This window comes from Hipposideros armiger, unplaced genomic scaffold, assembly GCF_001890085.2.
Source record: "Hipposideros armiger isolate ML-2016 unplaced genomic scaffold, ASM189008v1 scaffold_703, whole genome shotgun sequence".
Taxonomy (NCBI): Eukaryota; Metazoa; Chordata; class Mammalia; order Chiroptera; family Hipposideridae; genus Hipposideros; species Hipposideros armiger.
The window spans coordinates 291,983-305,533 of record NW_017732053.1 but is presented as its reverse complement, the minus strand read 5'-3'; the positions used below and the strand labels follow the sequence as shown (position 1 = coordinate 305,533).

At 43.1% G+C, this 13,551-nt stretch overlaps 1 protein-coding gene across 2 annotated transcripts in view; it reads left to right on the top strand.

Moving 5' to 3' along the window:
* The first annotated feature begins 284 nt into the window (after nt 1-284).
* The window catches only part of MICAL3 (microtubule associated monooxygenase, calponin and LIM domain containing 3), a 220,152-nt gene continuing 206,885 nt past the window's right edge, over nt 285-13,551 (top strand). For both annotated transcript variants that reach the window (XM_019627037.1, XM_019627036.1), the window contains exon 1: nt 285-731. The gene's annotated coding sequence lies outside the window, so the exon portion shown is untranslated. The remainder of the gene's footprint in view (nt 732-13,551) is intronic.

Below are 13,551 nucleotides of genomic sequence, written 5' to 3'. Positions count from 1 at the left end.
AAGACCTTTTGAAATTGCACCCTTCTGTCAGGCATCTATGCACTAATTTCCATTTAGCAGGATTCCCTGAGGCAAGGAGCCTCGGGATAGTGATGGAATTTGCAACCCTTAAAATGCTACTGTGTATTGAGGTAAGGATTGGGAAGGAGAAGAAAGGGAAAGAGAGCCGGAGGAGGAGGGAGGCTTTGGTTTTGGTTTTGGTTTGAGGCTGCAGAACAGATATTCTGGAGGGTACCATCCAGGAACGCCACTTCCCTTAGATCTCTTGTAGCTCAACAGATGTCCAGGGGAGAGTTCAGCACGTCATCGCTTTTCTGTTACCTTCTTTCTGCTGCCTTTCGCAGCCACCACCGAGGCGTCCGCTGCTGGTTACCATAGCAACCGTGACGAGCCTGCAGCCAGCTCTGCCGCACTGACTTCTCCAGCCCCAGTGAGGCTCAGCGGTGAGGACAGGCAGCGAGAGGCAGACCAGGATCTCATTCCTTCCTCGCTGCCTTCACCGTGAACCTCCTGACCCTGAGAGAGAACTAGGGGGAAGAGACTAGGGGTGAAAGGGATGCACCTTGGAACCTCCCGATGCTAACCTCTGGTGGGGTTCCAGTAGGAAGGTGGGGTGTGCGGCTCTTAGGATGCGCGCAGCCATAGCAGCAGCACCTGTACACTGAGGATCCCTGACCCGGGAGAGCCAGCCTTCATCACCTAGGAGGAGATGCCACTTGAAGCCCTAATCGGTGAGTACCATCAGGTCTTCCTCTGGTGAACAAATCTCCTAAATGACAGGTTATATGTCTTGATTGATGCCTTTTTAAAAATCACATCTTCAAATTGCTTATGATTGGAAAGTATTTTCCTTTCTGACACCTTTGAGTTTCTTGGAAATATTATTTCGTCTCCCTTTAAACGCACTGCTCCCATAACCAGTGGGAGTTACATCCCAGTCTCGGTGCCTCCATTACCGCGCAACACGCAACGGATACCCTGTATCACAACATACACACCCAAAGCCTATCGGAGAAGCAGCAGGGCTCCGCGTCCCAGCCACTTTCATCCAATTTACTTTATGTTGCTATCCCGCAATAAAAGAAATAACGTCCCCAGGCAGACCAGTGGCATGCCAGATGGCAGAGGAATGCCAGGAGGTCTTGGCGAAGCCGCGTCCTTTCTGGTGAGCTCAAGGAAATGAACCCATGAGCTCAGGCAGAAGAAACAATTGTTTCATCAGGAGCGAATCTGCCTCAGTCCAGTAGAGGGCGCGAGCGCTCGCCCACCCGGCGCGGAAAACAGCCCATAACCCAGCGCGCGCACACAAATAACGCGTGTGCCATGAGGCTGCAGTGCACGCAGCGCAGGTGCTTCTCCTGGGGTCTTTAACAAAAAGAGGGTTACGTTCATTACTCCCTGGAAGCAGAGGGAAGGGCCAAATGACTTCTAGGGGACTCCATCTTGTTTTTGAATATCGAATGCTTCTAATAGCAAAATACTTTCTGTGTCTAAAGTCGGTCAACCCCCTTTCCCACCCCCGACTCCCCCCGCAAAAAAAAAAAAACACCTTTCTCATTGGTGTAGCACTGTGATCAACTATTTTGAGTTTTCATTTTTATAAAGATTCGTTTCAGGGGAGGGCCTAAATCTGGTTTAAGTGAAAGATGAACGGAAGCTGAATTGCTGGGCCCCTGCAGTATTATTCATTGGTTCCCAACTCTGGCTGTGGGTTGGAACACCTGAGGAGCTTTAAAAAATACTGATGCCTGGGTTCCATATCCAGAGATTCTGAGCTAATTGGTCTGGGATACAGACTAAACGCTGGGATTTTTTAAAGCTCTCAGGTGGTTATAATGATCTAAATTTGCAATTCACTGTTCTAATCAATCAGGATGACGTTTTTCCAGGTGAACTTGGTAATAGTTTAGCCTCCCAAATAGGCAGCTGCTGTAGGGCAGGTACATAACTGTCATGAACGCCTAGAAGCTGCAAGCGAAGAGAACTGGGGGGGATCGGGCTGCTCAGAGGCTCAGGATAAAGGTGGTGTTTCAGACGACAGAGGGAGCATCTCTCTTAGAATGGGTCCCCTTACTAAATGAGATGTTCTGATTTATATTCCAGGGCAAGGGGAAAGGAGGTGGATGCTTTTGCAAGTAGGGAGAAAGCCATGGCCCCTGTAGATTATGGACTTCATTATCTGCTAGTACTAACCAGGGTCGCGTGCATAAATCTCCCACCCGCTGCCAGGAGACTGGACACTTAGAAGAGGAGGGGCTAGGAATGCTGTGATCACTTTAATGAAGGGAGAAGCAACAATAAGATCACCTGGGAAGTATAAAGCATTATCCTCCTCAGGCCTAAAACCCTTCAAAATAGCTTGAACTCCTAAGCTGGAAGGAAATTCCAAAATCTTAATTTCCCTGAAAACTTAAGCACCAGGGTGAGCTCCTCTCTACAAGTACTATTACAGACTGGAGGGCAAACCTGTGGTGAGAGGTTCTTGCAACACTTGCATTCTAAGGTTATCTCATGAATATTCATAAGGGCTGTGAAGCAGGTGGGAGGCAGAAACTACACAGCACAATGCCTAAGGTGCTCAAGGAAATTAGGTAAGGTCTTAAAACTCTTGGTGCAAGAGTTAGCACTTGAAATACACCAGAAAGTGTGATCTACCAACCTGGAGCCAGAACTTCACACACTGCTGCATAGATAACATTCCTTTTGAAAAGACAAAAACATAGGGAAAGAAAACAGATTAGCAAGTGTCAGGAGCTAAAGGTATGGGGGAGAGGTTGACTACAAAGGGGCAACAGGAAACTTTTGGGGGATGATAGAACTGTTCCATAATTGCATATATTTGTTACAAGTCAAAACTGTGCATTAAAGAGAGTAAATTTTATAATATGTAAGTTATACTTCAATAAACCTAACTGAGAGAAAAAATAATTCCATGGATAAATTCACAGTTCCTAAGAAGAAATTCACTCACATGAGGAATGAATGAGCAAACAAACACGCGGATATGTGTTCCTCACTGACAGCAATCAAGAGTGCAAACCATAGCAATGCTGTGATACTGTCTTCTTGCTAATGACTAAAGATTAAAAACACACAATACAAAGGCCGGCCGAGTGGCTCAGTTGGTTAAGAGCTCACTCAAGAGTTTGATCTCTGAGGAACAGCGGTTTAATGCCCGGCCCAAGCTGAGCAGCCGCAAAACACATAATACAGTTGAGAGTGCAGTGAAATTGCATTGTTTTTGTTATTGTGGGTTGCGTTGAAAATTGGTAAAATTTGGGGGGAATGAACCATGATATTACATAGGAAGAGCTATAAAAGTACTATACCCAGGAATTTTTCTTAATAAAGTCATTTAATAAAGATTTAAAAATTTTCAAATGCATGAAATATATTCTCTATTGTGTTAGTTATAATAGAATAAATAGAAATAGCTGAAATGTCCAACATTAGAAGAACAGCTTAAAATTTTGTGGGTCATCAATATAATGGAATGTTTTATATTTATAACAAACGCTTAAGTGCAGACATATAGAAGAAAACATGGGAAAAATTTATGATAAAACGAACAATAGAATACAAAATATCAAATACATCATGTTTGTAACTTTAAATAACCTGTGTGTGTATGAAAAACAAAATGTGCATATGCAAGTTGCTTGCTGTGCCAAAGTGATGGATTATAGACAATTTTATTTTTAAAGATTTTATTGGGGAATTGGGGGAGGGGAACAGCACTGGGGAATCCGGGAAGGGGAACAGACAAGTTGCTGTCCTTTTTGTTCTTCAGTCTAGTTGTGGAGGACATCGCTTCACTGGCCCATGTTGGTGTTATCATTGAGCTTTTCCCAGGTGAGGCAGTCACTCTCAGGCTATTGGATGGCCACCTATGGCGACTCATGGCAACCCAGCTCCAGGTTGAGCTGTTGTTCACCATCTTAGCTGTAGAGGGCGCAGCGTCACTGGCCCTCATGTGGGATCCGAACCGGGGCCCTGCTCCTCAGAGCTGGCCAACTGCTAAGCAACGTGCTACTCGGCCGGCCCTGTAGATGATTTTTAAGTTAAAAATTTTTGCTGTTGTATATTACCTTTTCAATAACAAAGAACTCTCAAATAAAACCTTCAAGACTGGAAGAAATGAATGTGGAGAAGAAGAAAACAAATCTCAGAAATTATCATATTTCTTTGTAGGCTATTATTTTCTTGGCTCTAGAAACCAGAAAAATCATGAGAGTCACAGTTATGTTGAATAACTTCAAGGTGTGTGAATTTTTATTCCCTTTTGTTTTAAGCTAATGTCAACTCTGGTAAATTCCTTGCTTGTGGCAGGTAGTTTGTGAATATCTGTTGACGGACTGACTAAATATCTAGGTCTTTTAGTTGTACTTTTCACAATCTCAATCCTGGGAAAACCTGAATTTATCTCTGAAGAAGCATCAGAAATCTTAGTACAAATAACAACTTCTCTTTAACTATGTATTATAAGGGGGGGGCCTTAATTTTTCCAGCATAGGCAACATACTTTGGGGGATTTTTTTTTTCCCCATTAAAAGAATTATACAAACATTTTAAGCAGGTCACAGCTCTGAAGAGAAAGATAAAATGTGTAATAGACAGAGCTCGGGGGAAGCTTTCTTAGAAATTGGGCTGATGTGGATGTTTAAATGATGGAGCTGTTTTATGAAGTGGGAAAGAGAGTAGGGAGAAGGGAAGAAGGTGGAGGAAGTGACGAAACCAGCAACTTGGAGGACCTGTTCTCTTTCTTCCAGGTCAATTGGCCTCGTCTGTAATTCCTGGGTCGTCCCAGACCTCTGGTTTGCTGTGTAACCTCAAGATAAACATTTAGTGTTTCTGTGCCTCATTTCATCATCTTTGAGAGGAATGAATACTCTTGCTCTCTTCCTTCTTCAAAGGCATGTTGGGTGGAAGATTTAGATTGTATCCATGTTTATGAAGCCCTGTGCTCTTTTCCTAAGAGCGTCTGCGTTTTCTGATAGGCCTTCCGCAGATAGGATATTAGGACACAGGTGGGGGATAGAGATACGAGGGAAACCCCCATAAATAGAAGTGTCTCACACACACACACACACACACACACACACACACACACTACATTGTGCTTGAGTCAACTCAGAAGCACTAATCTTTGGACTAAACAAAGTGTCAATTACTTTGTTGAATTTACTCTGCAGAGATAATAATGTCCATTTTTAGGAAAGGGATATTAATGTGTGTTAAGCACATGTTCCAGGCCAGGTGCCTTCACATGCATCACCTCCATCAACCCTCAACAACGCTATGAAATAAGCATTATTTTCCCCATATTTCTAAATTAGAGAGAACTACAGGAATTTGGAGACATTGATGTGATCAGGGTTTGTATGCAGAAAGCACGGAACTAGGGGTTTGAGCTCATTTTGCACTCATAACAAAAAACACCCTCCTGTCATGCCTCTGTGAGGTGATTTGGGTTCAAATTGTGACTGTGACACTCCTTAGCTATGCAACCTAGGGCACATTTTTTAACTTCTCTGAAGCTTAATTACCTTATATTAAAATAGGGATAATAATGACACAAAATGAGGTTATTAGGAGGGTTAAAACTTATACCTACCGGGTTTTTTTGGCTACAAATAATGGACCTAGTCTCTTAGGGTTAACTGTAGGTGGAGGAACTTTCTTGGAAGAATATGAACTAACTCATATAACTGAATGAAAAGTAAATAGCCAGATCTTGGGAAGGATGAGAAACAGGGCAGTTAAGGGGATCTAGAGAGCAGAGAAACAACTGGTTTCTTTCAGGGTGTTCATGACTGCATGAATCAGCTCGTTATTTTCAGTTTTTGTATCTCTCTGCTTAAAATACTCAGCTTCCAGGAAGAGAAGCCCGCCTGGCCTCAGCTGGGTAATGTGTGCCTACCTCCTGGATGGAGCAGAGCACCTGGTTGACATGACCACCAGGCCTGGGTGCAGTGGGGGAAGGCAGCTCCCATCAAAGAAAAGACAGTTCCCACAGGTGTTGTTACCCAGTGAGAGGGCCTGGTTGCTGGGCAGGCAAAAGCCACAGATGTCTACTATGGAGCTAGTGCCCCAAGCCATCCCAGCCTCAGACCTGGCACAAAGGAGCAGCTCCACGAGTGTTTGCTGTTTCTGGTGTTTTCGCAACACCTCCTGCAAGACAGCAGTTCCAGACAGTAAATGACAGTGTACTAGTACATGGTGAAATCCTATCTCACAAGTGGATGATATTTGAACAGCACCCTGGGGTGAACTGACAAGGTGATCCTGTGGGAGGAGGCTAGCTCAGAGGCTCTTGGCCACCCCTAGCCGTACCTGCAGCCCTGAGAGCTGAGGGCATCCATATGTGGAACCCACCAGCTACATACCAGTTGGGAAGCTTCAGCTTGTATGATGGAACTTCAGATGGCCTGCCACGGCCCAGTACCAGCTGGGCTGCAACCTCCCCATCCCCGCAAGGTTTAAATGAAGCTTCCCAGCAGGCAGGCAGGCAGGGAAATGGAGTCAGTAGAGGTGACAGCTATCTTCTGCCCATTCTCTCCTTAGGGCTTTCATTATCAGGAATTCAAGATCTTCAGGAACTAAAAGTAACTTCTCTTCTAGGTAAGGTGATGGACATCTGTTCCGGGGCCTAGACTGTTTTAGAGGTTTTCTCTCTCTGCCCATGTATTGTGAAAGCCCACGATTCTGCTATGACATCTCTCTGGGAGCAGCTCTGAGGACAATGCCACTCTTGGTGATGCACGTAGGCTGGTTTCCAAGCAGGGCAAAACTCTGGCAATACTGAAGACCTGTGACCATGGGGTGGCCAGGGGACCCCAAAGACTGTTAAACTGGATGAGATGTGGGTGCTCTTCTCATTCTCTTTTCTTTCTCTCTCTCTTTCATTTTTTCTTTTGGGGTGATGGAGGACTGTTATTTTAAAATTGTATTTATTTTTTCTCATCACAAAAGTATGTTCTACAATCCATTCTTTCCCCAAATGAAAAAGCGCAAATAAGCAAAAAGAAGATAATCTCAAATCCCACCCATCCCTCTCTTCAACTAGATGTTAGCATGTTAATATTTATCCTTTCAAATTCCCTTTCTTTCTGACCCTCCACCGACCACCCCCTGGGGGCAGTGAGGTGCTCCTTAAAAGCTGGTGAGGAGTGAAGGGGGAGGGCGGTGCTAGGACTCTGCTTATTCTCCCCATGAGGGAACTGAGACAAGGAGACTCACTTCTTGGGATTCCTTCTTTATCTCCCTCTTTTAAGGTACTACTCAAATAACCATTCTCCATGAAGCTTTCCTTGCTCTCGTAGGTGCAAACCTTCCCGGGGGGGTCTCACAAGACAGTACTTTCTGCCTGGCAAAGACCCATTTCTATCCATGTCTTGCTTACCCTGTTCTATTGTCAGTGCTTTGAGGTCAGACTCTATGTCTAATTGATCTTGGAATGCTCCCAGCATCCAGACAAGTACCTTTCCCTCACAGACACCCATGATGAATGAATGAGAAAGATTCAGTGGCTTAAATCAAACAGAAGTTCAGTGATCTCAAATGGGAGCAGAGAGGATTTGGGATACTGTATATGTCCTTACGAGGCACCAGACAACGGAAGATTTAACATCTTTTCCTGCCTTCCAAAAGGCTGATCCACTTGGATGAGTTTTCTTCAATTTAAAAATGCCAATTTGTATGCCAGTGCTTTCAAGCTGTTACTTTCATTCTGAGGCTTTATCAGGGCATCTTCTATCATTATTCCATTTCCTAAAGGTGCAGTATCATATGAGCTCTCCCCCTTTTTCTCTTTCACAATTGAAAACAGCTGTGTAAAATAGGTCATTTTTTTTTTCAAATATAACTCAGTTGGGCTGAACTTGACCTTTGCCTCATGCAATATTGAAGTTGATGTTTTTGTTTTTAGAAGAATGTGTGTGAGTAGCAGAGTGAGGTAAAATTGGAAAGATAGACAGCTTCTTTCCCTCCTCGCTGCGAGAGGAACCAATCACAAGGGTGAGTTTGTTTTAGTTCTGCAGAAGTGTAGCATTTAGTTCTGTTCGACAGTGGACATAGAGACCTAAGACCTGTGTTTAAAGAAGTTAAGTCATGCACAAAGAGAAATATATGTATTTCTAGATATGTGTATGTATATTTATACACTTTATTGTTTGGTAAATTTTCTCAGGTGTGGCTGCATATGAAGATATAAGTCCAGAAAAACCCTGCTGGCAAATTTGCTGTGTTTCCTAGACTTTCAAGAACGTGGTCTGAGTTGGATTGGGGAGGAGTCTTCTTGCAATTTCATCAGAATTCTGGGGAAGCTCTAGTTTGATAATGATAACAATACGGTGATTCTAGACTTTATTTTGCGGGACTTTCATCACTAAGATTTCTTCCACAGACTCCCATCATAGTTTGGCTTGCTTGTACTTGGATAGAATTTCTGGCTACTACAGAACATATATACCAATGAGTTTGGGAGAACATCTCTCAATTTTTTTGCCATTGTATTATAAAAATTGATGTGGAAGTAGATTTACAATTTTGTCAAGTTGCATGTAAACTTCCTTTGTCCTGGCAGGGTGAAACTTGCCAATTAGGAATTAGTTAGAGAGATTTAATTAGTTAAAAGATTTCTGTGTTTTTTGTTTTGTTTTGTTTTGTTTTGCTTACCTCACTATGAGATATTAGTCTAGGGATAAACCCTAGGACCCAAGATGTCTTCCAGCTCTGGGATATCCCAATCCATGAATCCCTTAGCTTTTCTCCAGAAGACTGGGTTGCTCTCAAATCAGTCTTCAGTGTGAGAACAAGGACATTGAGCTTTTCATATCCTCATTGGTATATGACAATAGATATAGCTCAGGAATCAAATTTGTACCAAACCATCCTGTTCTTCCCTTTTGACTCTCTTATCCTATAGATATATAGTATGGGCTTCTGAGCCTGTCCAAGGCATCCTTTAGGTTATACATAGCTCAGGGTTTCCCTGGATGGACCTTAAAGCTGAACACCCCTGGGGATCCTGATGAACTGAACTAGTGGTAGTAATGGGTGTGATATTTGCAATGCTTGGAAGGGATGTACTGAGTTCCTGTTGGACTACAGAACCCATCCGCTGCCAGTGTTTCAGTCAGCATTCTTTGCTTTGCTAGTGACAGAAAGATGACCCAAACTGGTTTAAGTTACAACAAAAAAAAAAAAAGAGGGAATTTATTGTTTCATATAACTGACTTCCCATGAGGCTTGATTCAGGGCTCACAGATATGACAAGACCCAGCTTTCCCTCTCTCTGTTTCACAACTCCACTTGTTCAGGTTGGCTTCTCTTTTAGGCAGGCTCTACCCCATGGCCCAATATAGCTGCCAGTAGTTTGCAGAGCCACCTGCATCCCACTTCCAGTCCAGAGAGAGGTTGTGATCGATATTAACTAAACCACACTGGGAATGGGGAAGGGGTAAATTCTTCAATGGGAAATTAGGCAGGCTACTGATGGCTGGAGAGGAGGAAATCCCATGGAGGCAACCACAAAACAAAGATAAAACCAAGGGACAAGAAAGCCAGGCAGGGGTTTGGAGTAATATTGAGTGGATAAGCCACTCAGTACGGAGGAGGCACTGGCTACTTGGTCCATCTTAGACTTGTCTACATCAGAAAAGTGGGTATTGTTGAAGAAATGCAAACTGATTTTAATATTAGCCAGCACTAAATATAATTCAGAAGACTGAAACACTTTCTAAATGTGGATTTGTTACCCATTTCAAAGTTATGAAGTCTAGAGTATGTGTTGTTTGAGCCATTTGTTCCACTACCTTTTTTATTGGTTTAGGTGAAATTTGTCTGGTCATTGATCATTTGAGCAGATTCTACTCTGATTTCTGTGTCACTTTCCAGAGATTTGGGATGAAAGTGGTTGAGTGGAGGAAAAGGGAAACACTCATTTTTTCATTTAATTCCAGGGCACTTAGAAGAAAAGATACATATTTATCACCTTGATAGGTAAAACTACACTATAATAATTAAAACAACATGATGTTTTTCATCTGCCAAATTGGCAAGGATTACAAAAGAAGAGAAATATCCAGGTTTGGTGGGGGTTCAGAGAGATAGCCCCATCATACATTGATGATGGGGATGTAACTGGTGTAAACTTCCTGAAAGACAATTTGGCAATATATATGAGACATTTTAAAATGTGCATGCCCTTTGATCAAGCAAGACTATTTCTAGAAATATTAGGAAATAATCATAAACATATACAGCATAAAGGTTTACATAAATGGATAATATTTGAAGTTAATATAATAATGAATTGGAAACAATCTTAATAACTAAAAATAGAATCTTGATTAAATAACAAGGTATAGCCACATGATAGTCATTTTATTTATTTATTTATTTATTTATTTATTTTTAATTGGGGAATTGGGGGAGGGGAACAGTGTTGGGGAATTGGGGAGCAGGACCAGCCAAGTTGTTGTTCTTCAATCTTAGTTGTGGAGGGCGCCAGTCGCCATCTGGCTGCCTGTGGCCTCTAAGCTCAAGGTGCTGTGTTAGAATCTAGGTGGGCATAGCCACCATCCCATGTGGGAGTCAAACCTAGCAGCCTTGTTGTTAAGAGCGCGTGCTCTATCCACTGAGCCATCTGGGCTGCAGCTCAGCTCAAGGTGCCAAGTTCAGTCTTAGCTGCGGATGAGCATAGCCCACCATCGAACAGGCAGTCTTCTTGTTAGGAGCATGTGCTCTCACCAGCTGAGCCATCCTGCCACCTGTTGGCAGCTCAGTGGCAGCTCAGCTTGGGCGCAGCAGCACTGGCCCATGTGGGAATTGAACCGGCGGTCCTGTTGCTCAGAGCTCGCACTCTTAAGCTAACTCTTAACCAACTGAGCCACTCAGACAGCCCAATACAGCCATTTTAAATCATGGTTTAGAATAATATATATTGGCATGGGAAAATTTCTAGTCTATTACTAGGGAAAAGTAGATTGCAAAGCAGTCTGACCAAATATTTTTTTAAAAAATAGATAGATAGATACAAAAAACAGATACATACACAAAGAAAATACAGGAAACAGTACATCAAAATAGTCACAGTGATATGCTGATAAGGGTAATGGGTAATTTTTATTTTTTGTATTTTTCTCTATTAAAAAAAAATTAACAATCGGGCCAGCTGAGTGGCGCTGTGGTTAAGAGCTGGCTTGGGATGCCAGAGGGCCCCGGTTGGGATCCCACATATGAGGGCCAGTGACACTGCCCTCTGCAGCTAAGAAGCTGAACAACAGCTCAACCTGGAGCTGGGCTGCCGTGAGTTGCCGGCAACGGTGTAGGCTGCAGCCCCTGCTGCAGTGGGCTGCCAGGGGCTACCATGTGTGGCCGGAAGCCAGCGTGAGCGGCCAGCAGCCGCTGTGAGCGGCCATCCAGAAGCCGACGACTGATCTGCCTCAGCTGGGAAGAGTGCAATGATGGTGCCAACTTGGGCCAGTGAAGCAACGTCCTCCACAACTAGACTGAAGAACAAAAAAATGACAGTAACTTGTCTGTTCCCCTTCCCCCAATTCCCCAGCGCTGTTCCGATCCCCCAAGTCCCCAATAAAAATCTTAAAAAAAAAATTAACAATGAACATGTATTAATTTTGAAATCAGATTTTTTTCCTTAAAAATAAGACAGAACACACCACAATTCTTCTAATGGCCGAATTATGGATTGACATTATTCTCCTTACTGTTTGGTACATGTCCAGTTATTTCTGGGTACCCTCCTTCTCCCTGACCCCTACCTATCCTCCCCCTGAACACAGCCCAGTGCTCCTTCTCCTTCTCTAGGGGATGGGGCATTCCAACATGAGATTATACATTTAACTGGGGATGGAATCCTGTCCCATACTTTCTGAGGGGCTCAGGCGGATCCATTCCTCACCAATCGGATCTAATGTTTGTCACCCTCATCCACTCAGTAAGCACAGGCTGCATGTGTGACCCATCAGGATAACCTCATACAGCCTGACAGTTCTTTGCTCATAGTAGGTGCCCAATAAATGTTTGAATGCATAAATAAAGCACTTCAATAAGCAGAGATGTTTTAGAGCTCTCTGGGGATAAGAAGACAGGAGAGCTATGGGAGTGAAAATTAACTGGATTGACTAGGGTAGGGTCAGGCAAAGAGCAACCCAGAAGTATTGGCTTCAGAATTACAGTGCTCAATATCGATATTAAAAGCTTACTGGGTCCCACACTATGTGTTTTGCTAGTGTGTCCACCCCTGTGAGGTTTTCAGCAGTTTAAAAAGAATGAAATCATTAGCCCAGCTTACATTTCAGGGTTGTGTTACAACTGTCAGTGGAGCAGGATATTTTACTAAACAGCAAGTTGGAAACTTACCCAAATTGGTGGGCAGTGTCGCTGTACATAGAAGTTCCTTCCTCACGGGCATGGGACTGATTCCGTCTTCAGGCAGTCTAGGCAGTGGGCGCACTCTAGGCAGTGGGCACAGTTTTTGTTGCTCTTTGCTACTGAATTTGCCAGATGTGTCAAAGAACTAGTCTCATTGATGGAATATAAACAACAAACCAGAAAAAAAAAAAACAGTGTGTCTCCTTCTACAGGAGCCTTCCTTGACATGTGTTCCATCCGCTGTAAGCACTGGTTGTACCACACTCCCTGGATTCCATGATGTGGGTTTTGCTATTTAATATTTGTTCCCTTGTTGCTACAATTGTTCTCTACTTGTTATATGGAAAAGGCTGAGTTCACTCAGGGAGCAGGGATTTCAGTGGGGAAAATGTACAACTTGGAAAACCAGACTCCATTATTTACCAGCCTTGTTACCGTAACCAGACTGGTCAGCCTTTCTGAGCTGTAGCTTTCTACCTTGCCTATAAACAAACTGCTTCTAACCCTCCTCACATGATTATTTTGAGGCTGAAATGATATTATACATATAGAAATAAATGTAAAACATGATATAAATGTATGACATCATTTCTTTGTATGGAATACAGTAGGTTCTTAAGAAATAGCAGATAGCATTGCATTGTGGGGTTATGAAGGTAGGCCCAGAGTTAGACCTTCACTGTGTGTACTTGGGCAAACCAGCTTCTCTACGCCGTGTTTTCTCTTCATAAACGGGAAGAATAATAGCACTTCATAGAGTTGATGTGAAGGTGAAATGAAATGAAATAATACATGCAAAGCACTTTCAAACAGTACCTAGCACATACTAAGCATTTAATAAATGTAAGTTGCAAATGAATGAGATAGGTAAATATGTCAATAAAAATTGTATAATGGGACAGAAAATCAGGGCTATGGGGACACAGAGCAGAAATGGGAGCTGTGTAAACTAGCAGCTTCTATTAATCTGGGAAGGCTTCATAGAGGGACTGCACTTTCTAGATCCTCTTTGAATAATAGTTAGAAGGTGAGTTGTCTGTCTGGGGAGTAGAGCTATTAGAAATTGTATCCAAACACCTGATACAATTTGGAAGCAGGCTGAATGGGTGTAGGGTGACCAGATGATGGAAGGTTGAAAAGTTCTGAAAAAAGAAG